This window comes from Camelina sativa, chromosome 12 (genome assembly GCF_000633955.1).
Source record: "Camelina sativa cultivar DH55 chromosome 12, Cs, whole genome shotgun sequence".
Classification (NCBI taxonomy): Eukaryota; Viridiplantae; Streptophyta; class Magnoliopsida; order Brassicales; family Brassicaceae; genus Camelina; species Camelina sativa.
In genome coordinates, this window is record NC_025696.1 from 29,247,170 (window position 1) to 29,260,801 (window position 13,632).

A 13,632-nucleotide genomic window follows, 5' to 3' on the forward strand; every position below is an offset into this window, starting at 1 on the left:
GTGAATGGAGTGCAAGTAACGGCGGGGATGCCTGGCTAAGTAAAGACCGGGGTGGTCAAGCTATCTTGACGCACTGCTGGCACTAAATACCCTAAAAGTGATTGCAGGTGTTGAGGCGTGGATGCCAAGTTAGAGTCAAGGTCTAGATGGGTCGTGTTTGGTTTGTTACTAGACTTGATTGTGTGTGTATGCTTGATTGCTTGTTTACGCTTCTGCATTGCGTGCTTTGATTGTTGGCTGTTTGGGCCTTTTGGGGTAGTTGGATGGGATAAGATAGCATGTTAGAGGGGATACCATGTTAGAGGATTTCCCAACTCACTGGGTAATCTTAGATTACTCACCCTTCTCCACAATTGTTTTCCTTGCAGGGAAATTAAGTTGGTGGAGTTGGACTTAAGAAATTGGATAGGATGTTTTCGTGCTGTGTTGCAAATCCTATGTTTCGTTTACATGTTGTTTAATCCGATTGGATCCAACTGTTTTACTTGAGTATTTTTGTTTGATTTGTAAACATTTATACTTAAGTAAAAATCGAGATATTTTCATATATATATATATATATATATATATTCGGACAAGTGGAAATGGTACGGTCTAGTCCAGGCCAGCACAACGCCACATGTGTTCTGAGGGTTGCAAAGCCTAAGGGATGTACGTAGCGGGTAGGCGTCTGCCGTTGGACTGGCTGGGAAGCTAATTCGTTGGTGGAACCTCGGCCGGATCACAGGCAGTTGTCCTCTGTGACGACCTCTGGGCCAGTCCGGACGGTTTGGGGGCGTTACAAGGGTGGTAGGCTATCTCCAGATCATATTCTGCCACCAGCTCCATCCACTGCCTCTGCCTCGAATTCAGCTCAGGCTGAGTGAATATATACTTCAGGCTCTTATGATCTGTAAACACCTACACTTTTGCACTATAAAGATAACATCTCCAAATCTTCAGGGCAAAACCACAACAGCCATCTCCAAATTATGAGTAGGGTAGTTGTCCTCATGCTTCCGCAACGACCGTGAAGCATAGGCAAGCACCTTCCCATGCTGCATCAACATACACCACAAACGAACTCTGGATGCATCTGTATAAACCACATAGGGTTCTCCCTGCTCAGACAATGCCAATACTGGCTAGTAGTCAACATCTCCTTTAGGCTTGTAAAGCCCTCCTCGCACTCCTGTGACCAAACAAAAGGAACATCCTTCCCTGTCAACTTAGTCATTGGACGTGCCTTGCTCGTAAAGCCCTACACGAATCTCCTGTAATAACCTGCCAAACCAAGAAACTCCTGATCTCAGTGGCGTTCTGCGGTCTAGGCCAATCTCTAATAGCCTGAATCTTCTCTGGATCTACAGAAACTCTCTCTGCAGAAACAATATGACCCAGAAAACCCATCTCCCGCTGCCAGAAACTACACTTGCTCAACTTAGCAAACAACTTCTGCTCCCGCGGCTTCTCCAGAAATGCCCTCAAATGCACTGCATGCTCCTCAAGACTCCTAGAATATACCAGGATGTCGTCGATGAAAATGATGACAGACACGTCCGAAACTCATGAAATACGTTGTTCATCAATCTCATAAACGCTGCTGGCGCGTTAGTCAAACCAAACGGCATCACCACAAACTCATAATGCCCATACCTCGTCCTGAATGCAGTTTTCCTCACATCTGCCTCATCTATCGTCGATCATGGGAAGAGGGTACTTGTTCTTCATAGTGACCCGGTTCAAACCCCGATAATCGATACACAAGCGGAAACTCTCAACCTTCTTCTTAACAAATAACACTGGCGCTCCCCACGGTGATACACTAGGACGGATGAATCTCTTGCTCAACAAATCCTCTGACTGCTTCTTCAACTCTGCCATCTTTGCTGGAGCCATCCTGTAAGGAGCCTTGGATAACGGTGTTGTCCCTGGTTCTAGTTCAATCATGAAAGGATCAGACCGAGATGGTGGTAATCCCTGCAACGACTTGAACACATCCTCAAACTCTTCGACAACCTGAATACCGCTAACCGTAGACTGCTCCACTGACTATGGCATCGATATAGTAACCAAATAAGCCTCACGGCCCTTCTCGATCATCTTCCCAGCCTGCATGGCCAAGATCACAAGACTCCCCGAAATCAGTCTAACTCCCTCAAAAACCAACTATCCTCCTAGACGCTCAAACTCCACTCTACCCCGATGGCAATCCAGATGAACCATATGCCGATACAACCAATCCATCCCGAGAATAACATCTTACAACTCCACTAGACTTATAAGCAAATCCGCTGGCCACGACTCTCTTGTGATCTGAATATCAAATCCCCTTGCTCGCCCAATGACTGTAAGAAACTTGCCTCCCGCAACTCTGACAACACCCGTACGCTCTCTGGGGTCTCCTCTAATATCAGCACTCTCTGCACACTCCAGAGTAATGAAGCTATGCGTAGCTCCAGAATCAAACATAACATGAGACTTAAACCCGCCCACCAACAAGGTCCCTACACAAACCTCATGTGTTGAGAACCTAACATTTTATCACAGGCAAAACATAAAATCTGAACCTACTGAAAATCACAAAGTTTTAGTACCATAAATTATACCTGTGATTGCCCCAGCACTGGTTCCACCAGTCTCGACCGTCGTGTACACCCGTGGCGCCTGCTCAATCCTTGCCACCTGCAACACTCCAGGCTGCACCACATGCTGCACCGCTGCCACTGCCATCTGCTGCAACTTGGGACACTTGCGTTTGATGTGCCCAGGCTCCCTGCAATGATAGCATACAAGAACCGTTGCCGTCGGAGCACTCCTCTAGGGACAGCTAGCTACCTTGTGATCCATGCTTCCACACCCAAAGCATCTTGCGCCACTCGGTCTTGCCGCCCTTGCTAGAACCGCCATGATATCCTCCTCAATCTCTGCTGCAGTCTCAACCAGCTCTGCACGCGTAGCATAACTCCGCCCTCTGCAATGGACCCTCAAATCATCACAAAGGACCCTCATAAACCTCTTGATCTGAGCCTCCTCAGACTCCATCGCCCGACCCCATAAGACAGATTTTGACTGAACTCTAAGTCCAGCTCCCGCACTGACCGTGTCCCTTGAGATAACTGAAGGAACTGCACCTCCAACTGGTCTAACGCCTCTCTCGGAAAATACTTGCGGTTGAACTCCTCTACGAAGTCAGCCCAAGTCATCTCCCTCTGCACTCACCTAGCAGCCACTAATCTCCACCACAACTGAGCATCACCAATCAGGTTGTGGACCCCTGTGTCCACACAAAACTCCTCAAAACATCTGAGAGTCTGGAAGTTATGTTTCACACTCATCCTCCACATATATGCAGCAGTAAGATCCATACCACCCAAAAACCGTGCAATATCAATGTTATGCGTCTCCCGCAGCATAGACACATAATGAGCATGAGATCTCACATCCGCAGCCACTGGATGCTGCTCCTCTGCCACCACTGGTGGCACTACCTGAGCCTGACCCGGTGCCACTGCTGGCAACCGCTCCAACACCTATTCTAAAAATCCCGCAAGATCAACACCTCTTCCAGGGACTCCACCTGCTGGGACTCCCACACCCGGAACCCTAGCACCACCAGCCACTCGAGGACTAACACTGCCCCCACCGGCCATACTCGTGGATCCCTCCTGAAGGCCCTGCGACTCGCCAACACCCTCAGATGTCACACTCTGGTCCACAGTATCACTAACTGTTGGGCCTCTGCCCCTACCATGACCACGACCGCGTCCACGACCAGCAACAGCATCATCTCTAACCATGACCGACTGCCACCTCTTAGTGGGCCCCATGTCCAATTCTAAGTAAATGAGCAGCTGTTGAATGTTGTGGTTTATGTGGACGATCTTCTCGTCACTGGTAGCAGCTTGAGTCTGGTTTGTGAGTTCAAACAGGGAATGTCATCTGAGTTTGAGATGAGTGACCTTGGAAGATTGACATACTATATCGGTATTGAAGTCCTACAAGAAAACAGTGGAATCACGTTGAAACAGAGCAGATATGCGGAAAAGATTCTCGAGGAGACTAGTATGAGCGAGTGCAATGCTGTGCAGGTTCTGATGGATTCAGGCTTGAAGCTTTCTAAAGGTTTAGGTGATCACTCCATTGATGAAAGTGAATATAGAAGGAATATTGGCTGTCTCAGATACTTGATTCATACCTGACCTGATCTTTCCTTTGCCATTGGAATCATGAGTTGTTATATGCATAATCCAAAGAAGTGTCATGGTGTGGCTTTAAAACATGTTTTGAGATACTTACAAGGAACTTCAGGTTACAGTCTCACATTTAAAAGAGGAAGCAGCTTGGGTTTTGTAGGTTATTGTGACAATAGTCACAATATAGATGAAGATGATGGTAAGAGCACAAGCTAAGTGGTCACATTTTCTATCTCAATGATTGCCCGATTATGTGATGCTCACAGAAGCAGGAGACGGTGGCATTGTCTTTTTGTGAGGCAGAATTTATGGCAGCCACAGAAGCAGGCTATTTAGTTACAAGATTTGCTCTCTGAAGTTACAAGTGAAGATCTTAAGAGAGTAACAGTTCGTATAGACAACAACTCTGCTATAGCACTTACTAGAAATCCTGTTTTCCACGGCCGCATCAAGCACATCCATAAGAAGTATCATTTCATTCGTGAATGTGTTGAGAACGAGCAGGTGGAGGTCGAGCATGTTCCCGGCATCAAACAGAAAGCTGATATCCTGATTAAAGCACTTGGGAGAATCAAGTTTAAGGAAATGAGAAGTTTCATTGGAGTTCAAGATTTGAGTGAGCATGCCTTCAAGCTTAAGGGGGAAAATGTTGTTATAAGCTTGAAGTAGCTTGGAGACCAAGCTGATATAAATATACATATCAAATTGTTAGTTTTACTTTTCTTTAGGAGTTATCTAAAGTTAGTTTTTCAAAAGTGTTTTGGAAATATAGTTTATATATAAGAAGGTGCTAAGGTGTAGCACAACTTATGAGATTTGAGAGAGATTGAGAGTGCTTTAGTTTTGATAAGTTTCTAAAACAATAAACGAGAGTTATTCGTTATTCATTGTGTTTGATTCAATAGATAAAATGGAAAAGAGAAATTGTATAGTCTTTGACCTTTTGAGTTTTTGTTTCCTTTTTTTAAATAGCAAATTTGGAAAGCTCATTCTTGCGAAACTTTTGATGGCTGAGGAAACTATGATCTCGGATGATGATGCTGTTAAGGGTGTCCATTATAAAAAAATCCTCCAGCTGTATAACGATCTGATGGCCCTTGATTCTTGGCATGACCATTACTACAAGAATGAGCACAATGTAGCTCTTCTCAACAAGGTACTTACTTAGTCTTCCTTTTAGCTGTGAATCTCAAATTGATATTAGTCATAAAGAGAACATTGATGCACAGGTGACTTCAAGCACCAAGTCCCTGTCCAGACACCTTTTTCGGTACAGGAACATGAACAATATTGTATGTCTAAGGCTCAATAGCTTAACACTATCTCGGATAGCATATGTCGAGAAGTTGCTATTTGTGCAAATGTTAGATCTCAGTCACAATGAGCTTCATTCAGCTGAAGGTATCTAGTGATTTATACAGCTTTTGAGTCTTTAATATCAGTTGTTGCATCTGAATGATTAAATATGTATTGGTCTGTGTGTACGGTTGGAGGCGATGTTGCCTAAATCTGAGTCACAACAGAATCAAGAGCTTTTCAGCGCTTGACTCTCTAAGACATCTTAAGCAGCTTAGAGTGTTGGATGTTTCACATAACCACATCGGCGGCAAGAACCTAGTGGACACAACGAGGCACCTATGTTCTTCGTCGTTCTCTAATTCGGGTGAAACTGAAGCAGTTAGATATAAGAGGCAACGACCTACTTGCATGGGAAGAGTTCAGCTCCTTCGTCCGCCAGGCTGTGCCAACGTTTGTGTGTCTTGATGGCCACAAACTCGCAAATTAAAATGTTTAGGCAAGTTTTGAAAAACAACTTGAAGTTGAAGTTAGCCATAGCTCGTTCTCTTTAAACGCTTTTAATAAAGAGAATATTGCATCTACACCCACTTTTCTACAAACTAATAACACTTACACCTACTTATACCCCTTTATCTTATTTTACCTTACTTTTATCTTTCCTTCTCATTTCTCTCTTTTAATATTTATTTTTTTATCTTACTTTAATTATATTATTTTAAATGTAACTTGTAGATTGACATTGTTTGTATTTTTCAATTCTTTTTTTTTTCACAAAACAAAAAAATTATGAGTCCAATCTAAATCAACTATAATTGAATTAGTATTCATAGCCAAATTAATAATTTCTAATTCCACCTAAATTAGTATTTTATTTTATTAATTAATAATCTAAATATGACTGAAAACAGCTTCTAGTTTTAAATCTTAACATATATCTAGTATCCATAGTTAAAAAATAACAGAGTCATGTCAATCATCCATGATAGCTCATCCACCAAGCGATGTCCATGTGGATTACGTTGTATGATATGTGTGGTTAAGAGAAAATGTAGATATGAGCTAGTCTTACAGAAAAATTAATGACCATGCATGTGTAGTATGCTTGGTGGATATGCTATGAGATTACTGACCATGCATGTGTAGTATGATTGTAGTAACACTTATAATATTCTTAGTTCTAGATGAGAAAATAATGCAAAAACGTTTGGATAAAAGACATCTAAATGGCTAATTTATCTTGGACAAATTTCTACTCATCTAGAATGAGCAAGATATTATGAAATAAGTATTCATAGCTACTCATCCACATGATTGATATACAATGTTTTAAATAAATCAGTGTTATCTTTTTTTTTTTATGAACCATTTTGTGTGTATATGTTTATGTTCCAACACAAAACATGATGCAATGAGCTCCTGTCTATGGATTTGATTGTGTGGATATTGTATGATGGTTCTTTGGTCTGTGTACATTGGTATCCACACAAAAAAATATCCACAAAACATACTTTTCTATCTAAAAAATTGCACTATAACCCCAATCAATAAACATGTTTCCATGTGGAGTCGTTGTCATTGACACCGGAATTGATAGGTATTACTAAACTCTACACTCTGAATCTTTAATCCTAAATCTTGAAACCAAAACATAGACACATCATTCACATACGCCCTAGTACCTAAACCTTAAACCCTAAAACTTACACCCTAAACCATAAGTCATTCATGTTACTTCACATGCGGAAGACATCCACAAAAGTGCATCCACAAAACCACATCCAATCAACCATATTACATATTCAAATTATGAATTTAATAGTCTAATCAAGTAAGTATCCACAATTTACCATCCATTTATCATAAAACAAATGTTCAGCTAAAATTGGAAAGTATATAACTTATTCATCTAAAGTATAGCAAAGTGCATCTTAAAATGTATAAAAACTGTAATTATAATCTTTTGTGCCAAAAAATATACAAAATTTATTAATAATAAATAAATAAATGATAATAAAGATAAAAGAATGAGATGCAGCATATTCTTTCTTCAATTGCGACAGGAGCTCATTCTTTTGCAGCTTATTCGTCGTTTGGGCAAATGGATGTGGGATGGAGCTTGAACTAAGGGACCCGGGGCGTAGCCTTAAGTAAGTTCTGTGACGAAGCAGCTGTTGCTCACCCGACACGATCGTACGAGGTCACAATTCACCCAACAGGATCATCCGGGGTGAACAAGAATTGTAGGTAATTCAACAACTAAAGCCTTTAACTGAGACGAATGGAAATGATGCCTTTACAGGAGGCTTCGTAGAAGAAAGAACAGGCTCCAACTAGAGTTCCCTGAGACTTTTTTCAGTTTATCGTAGAAATTAGTCCACAAAACTGNTAGAGCAAAGCCCAAAATGGCATAACCAAATGATTGTTTAGCCAATGATGGATTTCGCGCCACAGAATGAATCAAAGAACTGAAGACGTTTCCAATACCGATAGCAGCTCCCGCTGAAGCAATTGTAGCAGCTCCGGCACCTATTGATTTTGCACCTTCTAACATCTCGGGTTGAGAATTGGACTCACGCTTTGTCATTCAATTAGTTCTTGTAACTGGCACTTGACTCAAACCGCTTGTCTAAATACTGGAAAAGAGGGAATTGATTCAAGATTCCCTTGTGCCTGGTGCTTTAGCAACTCGACTGAAAAGGAGAGGATAAGAAAAAGCCAACTTGAAGTTCAGTTACTTGCCTTCCCCATTCTTTCGAAATTGCTAGCATTCTATCTCCTTTGCTCCAAGGGAATCTGTAATAGTAAATCTCTGCGAGAAAGAGAAAGAGAGAGAGAGAGAGAAAAGAGTAGATCATCAAATATTATCACAAAACTAACTTATAATATCTCTAAAAGAGAGACAAGAGCAAAGTTGTCTGAATTTTATGTCAAACTTGCAAAAACTCCCTAAAAAATACATCATGGTTGAAAAGTGGGTGTAGATGAAAGCAAGTCTTAGAAAAGTAGGTGTAAATGCCATTGTCTCTTTCAAAAAAACAGATAAGATGAAGAGAACCTTTGTTGTGATATTTTCTGCTTAAGGTTTACAATGATAGAGAAGGGTTTATATTGGAAAATACTACAGGAGGAACCTTAGGAAGTTTTGTGCTTCTTGCAGTATCTTCTTGGGAAGTGTTGTGCTTCTCGCAGTATCTTCTTGGGAAGTGTTGTGCTCTTCCGGATTGAAACGGGACTCCTATATATGTTTACGTGTGCTGAAAGCTTCAACCCTTTTTTCTTGCTTTTGTTAAATAATGAACGCCTATTTTTGACTACTCCCTCATTTTCTAATCCACAGTAAATAGTAACTCGACATAATCAAGAAACTATGATCCATTTCAAGAAGAGAACAATGAACACTAACCTTATTCAACAGATAAGAAGAAGAAAAGAGACAACATATAAGAAGAAGAGAGACAAATAAAAGATATTAAACATTCTCAGTCGACAAAAGGGGAAAGCAATAACAAGTCTTTAAAAAGGGAATACAAAAGCCAATAAAGAAAAAGAAAGAAGCACACGGCAGAAACAGAGTTTTAGAGTTTTTTCAGAAGCTATGCAAACTTGTAGCCTGATTGCCTGAAACATGTCCATGGCTAAGAAACCATAAGAGGATATTCTTAAAGAAGATTACCCTTTCTAATGGAGATAGTAGTTGATAAGTTGGGGAAGATTAGCCGGACCTCACAATTGGCTGATGCCACAGTAGGAAGCTCGTGAAGGTCCTTGTATAGTTTCATCAAATCTTCATCTTCTGGTGTATCGTAGTACAATATCACTTGTTCGAGTTCCGGCATTGTCTTTAGGAATTGCATGACCTGCTTTATCTGGTCCTTTATGTCTTCTTCCCGATAACAAATTTCACCAAAGTTAAATATCTTTATAACCATCACCGGGCTCGATAGATAAGTATCAACAACCTCTTCCACCCATAATTCATCTTGATATTCGCAGTCACATTCTTCCTCGTCCTCGTCCCAACATTTAACTGCATATTTGTGATGCAGTCCCTAAAACATATAAAAGAATCAGTATCAAAAATCTAAATTACGTCAGCGGTTGATATAAAGGCTGTATATTACCTCGAAGACAAGGGTTTGTAGATTTGGAGAATTGTTGAGTAGAGGTAGCAATGGTTCCCATCCTACATCTAGTGCAGTCTTAATAGTTAACTGAATCAGGTTCTCGAATACCGGCATTGTTACACGGCAGAGACCAAGTACCTGATGTACAAAAAACCAAATAAACTACATATATAATCACTAATCACTTGTGAATAGTGAACATAAACTTAAAAAAAGATTAGGAGAAAGATGTGACTAACCTTGAGGGTGGCATAAGACAAGTAGAGAATCTTGACATTGCATATTCCCGTGAGAAGTCTTGTTACATTAATCTTGTCCTTTGCAATATCGCCAGATGTCCTTCTAAGTTTGAGCTTAGCTTCAACGAGCGAGTTAAAACTCACTTGTTGATACCTATCCGCGAGAGTATCCGAGTACTTGAGGTAGACCAGATTTGGGTTGTCAAATAACAATGACAGAAACTGGTTAAAATCATCACCCTCATCAAAAATTTTAGTCTCATCAAAACGAGAATACACTAGTTTCTTAAGGTTGGGATAGACACGGTCGCGAAGTAAGGTTTAGGTTCCACACGCTCGTCCCACATCAAATTAACCAGTATTAATTCTTCGAGAGCGCGACATCCAGAAAGAAGCTTGTTAAACATAGGTGTATCGATCCGAAAACAGTCAAGATGGAGGGTCTTAAGCTTCGGAAGAGAAACATCACCGTCCACCTCAATGCTGACGCCACTCCTAAACTGTATCTTCAGCCTAACCATTGTCTTGCTCACAAAGATCTCAGAAGGCAGAATATTTAAAGAGTAGACACAATACGGAGACGAAGAGAGGTGTAGATCAATATCTAACACACCACGTTTCAACACTTTGGGTATCCAATCCAACACCTGAGACTCGTCGACATCATCTTCACACTTGAGGTGGAATCTTTTCAACGCAGCATTCTCTTGCAAATCCAATACACCATTCACAAAAATCATAAAACTTGTAGAATCCTTACTTCGTCGAGGATGGAAATAGATGGAGTCATCAAAATCAAGATTGGGTACATACTTAAGCAAAGGCTTCCATCTTTTTGCTAGAGCAGTAGTTGAAGCAGCTTCTTTTGTTGGAAGAAAGGTTAAGATGTGACAAAGAATGTCGTCTGGTAAACCGCTGATTATATCTCCATAATCATCAAAACCCTTCTTTCTCGAACCCATCTTGTGACAGAAACAGATCCACCCTTACAACCTGAACAAAGAAGACATGTAACTCCTGTTAGAAAAAGGATTCCAAATTTTAACTTTATCAACTACAAACATAGTAAGAGACACAGAACCAAAATCGTTGGAGAGACATACGAAATGAGAAGTCAATGATATGAGATTATTTGGAGAAACCAAAGAGTCAGAGACAGGGTTCTATAACAAAGGGAAGCGTAGAAGACGAAGCGTTACGGTTTATATTCTGGAAATCATCTATTGGGCTTTGTCTGCATGAGACTATGTACAATGGTTAGCAGATTCAACACCCTCCACCTCAACTTTTAACACTCCACATCAGTTTCTCTTTCTTCCATCTAATCATTCAACACTCAATTCAATTTTAACTTCTCCAATGGTTCTGTTTAATAAAATTCAACACCTTACCCTACTATTTTATATTTCTTTATTTTTATTTTAATTTATGATTTATGATTACATATCTAATAATAATTATCAATTAAAACTAAATTAAGATAATTTTAAAATTAATTAATTTCTATATAAAATTATTTATATTGTAATTTATAATTAAATTTTTTTGTTTTTGTAAGTAAAATGAAGAAGGTTAAACACACACAAACAAAAAAATTGGTCCAAGGAAAATTGAAAATTCTAATAAAAATAGATATTTTTTCTATTTCCAAATAAAACAAGACTAGTCTCTATTTATAGATTTTTTTAAATCATGAATTTTGATGTACCTTTTATTTTATAAAAAAATAAATTAATGTAAGATAATTGAACTAAAATAATTAGGATGAAATAAAATCTCACAAAAAGCAAATGGATACAACTCATTCACATCTTCTTCTCTCATATTTTGCCATGTGTCAATGTAGGTCCCGCTTTTTCAGATTCAACTAGTTGAATCTATTCAACTCAGTTTAATACACGTATGATTTTTAGAAAATTCAACAGGTCTATTGCATGAATTAAACAGTTGAAAAATTATTCAACACCCTCATTGTACATAGTCTGAGTAAAGTAGCATGCTTTCGTCAAGTGACAACTGAATTTATTACTAACTTTTTAAAGTGACAACCTTTAAAAGAAACGTTTGGTTCATAGATGTGTTTTGAATGTAATAAGAGCATGGCATTGGTTGGTGTGAGAATCGTCAAATCTATTGATATATTTTTAATAAATTTTAAATTTTTAATTTTTATAATGTAATTTAACTTGCAGATAGTAGTTTAAATTTTAATTTTACCAAAAATGCAATTTAACTTGAAAATTATATAATATATTGATATTTGTAAGGTAACTTAACTTGAACTAGGTTTGGACCCGCACGTACGTGCGGGGTTGTTTTCAAAAACTAAGTTTGCGATCTAGTTTACAATGTATTATGTTGTAAGCGTATTTTTATGAATATTATTAACATTCATAATCCAAACTCGTCGATTTGTTTCTAATTCGGTATAGAGGAAAAAAATGATCTGACTGTTTTTATTATTATTAGTGGCATAAAAAAATTAGTAAGAAAATGTGATATGTTTAAAGTTTAAACCCGTCTCTTCCCTTCATGTGGACTATCAAAACGTCTCGTCCCAAATTGGAACTAACCGAAAAACCCATCCCAGACCAAAATTAACAGAAAACCTGTCCGAGACCGGAACTAACAAAAAACCTGTGCGAGACCGGAATTAACAAAAAACCCGTCCCGTGAACTATCACACCAGATAAAAGCCGCCAAAATGATTAAAACTTATCAAACCGGATGACTTAAATGTGTGGCCCTACAGATCTATCTTGTTAGGCCTGCCTTATAATAGTTTTGATATTTTTTACCGTAGGAAATCCGTCCCGCGAAACTCATAAGAGAAGTGTGTCTTTTTTTTTAACGGCAAATCAATTATATTATATCATAAGAAATGGTACATGATTCATACAACCATTCATAAGAAGTGTGTCTCATTCTGTCTTTATTGCTTTGATAAATAAGTAAATAAATAAATATATATAAATAAATCATTTTGAATTTTTGAAAATAAGATATGTATCTTCATATATCGTAGACACTTTAGGTTATGAAAATATATGAAAAATTATAAAATACATAAAAGTTATATATAAAAGTTTAATAGTAAAAATGGAATGGATTAATTACTCAATAATTGTTTGAACCTTAATTTAAATCACAAATTACGAAACTTATTTATGTTGGCCTGTTTTGCATATTGGCCCAAAAGCGTTTTTCGTGTTAAGTGACTAAACGTCAAGTCACATTTCCTTCTACTAATATTTTCTTCTTCATTAATCACGGAGTCACGATGGTCAATTCTCACTCTCTTCACCATCTCAATTCTCATCGACTTCTCCTCTGTCAAACCTCTCGGTGGCTCACCTTCTCTGTCCTCAACGACCGCATCCTCTACTCCTCACCATTATAAATCCACCACGACACATACCATTATTGTCGCCGCCATCTCAGGAATCTCCTCCGTCACCGATTCGAGATCCGATGCATTCCTGGTGGGAATCAGTCCCCAAGAAACAATCTCGTATGGTCTCTCCTATCCGGCGACTTCACTTCGGAAGACGGCCAAGTTACCCTTGCCTTATCTCTAGAGAATTTAAATCGACATGCACTATACTTAGCTTCTTCTCGCGCTGCTTACTCCTTTAAGCCGATTTCTCTTTGCAATCCAGCTTCAGGTTCTTGATCTGATCCGCTTTGTCGATGGCTATACGAAACTGACCTCTCTTTTGATCCACCGCTTCATCTTGTCGTCCTCTAGCATGTGTACAATATTTGGAGGCCTTTGATCCTTCAATTACAAAATAA

General features: G+C 39.1%; 1 pseudogene; it reads right to left on the bottom strand.

The window, feature by feature from the left end:
* On the bottom strand, positions 9,134 to 10,799 carry LOC104733979 (annotated as a pseudogene).